Genomic DNA, 2,084 nt, shown 5'->3' with positions numbered 1-2,084 from the left:
TCTGAAATGCAGCGTTTACTATGTTATAACTGACCACCCTGGCATTGAGCTATACTTAGGATTCTGGCTGTAGCTAAAATATGCCTTTCTCTGCCAAGACCTGGAGGCAGGACTAAGCGTTCTGAATGTGTAAAGCTCCCCAGAAAGCTCTGTGTTTTAAGCTGCTCTAAAAATAAGACCAATCTAAATAGGGACACAATACATTGGTGGGTCCTTTAGTGCATGTTGTTCTCAGTAGCTCTGTGGATCGTAGTATGTTAAGAATGGGGAAATTAATGCAGTCAAGATGTCTGAATTCATATTTTGCTGCATTCAACTTCAGGCTAGTGATCTTGTTGTGAAACCAATTGGCTATTGAATGAAAACAGTGATCCAAGAAGTGATGAGGTGTTGAGATTTACATTGTCTTTTGGCGTGGGAAACCCTGGCTATTTCTTATCAGTGGCTCCGTTTTGTTGACCCTTCTGACCAGCTGAAGCCTGAAGATTTAGGGGCTGACAGTGCTGGGTTTGCACTGCCATGGAGCTGCAAAGACACTTGTAATTCTGAGATCTCAGGCAGAGGGACTGTGAGCTTGGCTCAGCTGGTTGCCTTGCTGCTGGCCTGTGCAATACCAGCAAGCAAAAACTGTCTTTCCTTTAAAGCTACCAGGCATGGCTGTCTGCATGAGGCATTTGATTAGAAAATGGTGGGCTTCTGGACAGAGCCATGGTGCGTTGTGGGCCTGTGGCTTTTCAGTTTTTCTGTTGACTGCAGGGTGGATACTGTTCCTTCAGTTCTTGCTACATCATTTATTGCTAACGGATGTCAGACTGCTTCTTTCTTGACTGCTGATTGTGTTGGCTTTCATGACTGAGCGAGTGTGGCGGACAGAAGAGCAAGTCCTGGTCCTAGATGTAACTCGTCAGTCACAGCTTGTAGTCATACAGGTTTCCTGTTTTCCTTTCCTTCTCCCTATAAAATTTGGGCAGTAATGTTACAAAATAGGCATACTCTGCAAGGATTAGTTCTTGTAACATTTATTAAACAAGAGGGTGGTGCAAAAAACTGTAAGATGTCTTTATGGTCCTTGTTTCTTAATATGTCTTGTGTATTGATGCTTCTGAGACAGAAGTGATTGAGGTTCACATACAGCATTGAAACAACCTGAAGTCTGAACATCTAATCCCAAACAATGGTGCCTTTCCAGAGTTGTGGAGAACAAGCACTGAGTGAATGATCTGTTTGTGATAGCTTTACAATTCAAACAAGTTTTGTAGGTGTGATGATTTACAGACACATGAGGTAAGAGTGGGATGGGCAGGATTCCGTATGGTGTTAGAAATCCCACGTGACGTAGCTGTGCAGCTGTACTGTGTGTGCTGTTTTTGATGTTCTCTATCAGTGTTCACAGCACACGCTTCTGTCAGGTGTATTGTGTGCACTTCTGCTCTGTATTGTGCATCATTGTGTTATGCTAAAACTGCTCAAAAAGCTGTACCAGGACTTTTGGGATTTGTTGCTGTATACAATACAAATGAGAAAAACGTTTTCCCTGTAATTAATTTTATGAGACGCTCCCTAAAAGTGTAATTTCAAAACAAAACAATTCTGCTGGCAAAATGACAGTGTGCATTTAAGATTTCTTACCTTTTGGAGTTTGTTCAGCTGATGTCAAATTTTGAGGTTCCACAAAAGAAGGCTAACTAGTGTTGTAGTTGACAGGAAGGTCTGATGTGCTGAACTAGTGGCTTATGCAGTGGCTTAAAGATGCCTGCACTCCTGACCTCCCTATGATGTAGAATGACTCTTGAATAAAAATTGCATGCAATACCTATATTTTCTAGAGATGTCTTTTGTGACAAATGTTTGGAAGAAAATAGCTTTTGGATGTAGAAGTTGAGAAATATGCCTTCCAAGAAGTAGTGTGAATATCTACAATCTCTGAAGCTGTTACAGGAAAGAAATAGCAAATACTGAAGTAGAAGACTTCTGTTTTTAAACAGCTTTGCTTTATTATGTTTTCCTTATTTGTGTTAATGATAACAATAATTTATGCTGGGTGTTAAAGGCTTTGAATTTCTTTTTTTCTTCCAGATGAAATA

Source organism: Merops nubicus, unplaced genomic scaffold (assembly GCF_000691845.1).
Source record: "Merops nubicus isolate BGI_N331 unplaced genomic scaffold, ASM69184v1 scaffold13494, whole genome shotgun sequence".
Classification (NCBI taxonomy): Eukaryota; Metazoa; Chordata; class Aves; order Coraciiformes; family Meropidae; genus Merops; species Merops nubicus.
Note: the sequence above shows the minus strand (reverse complement) of the source record.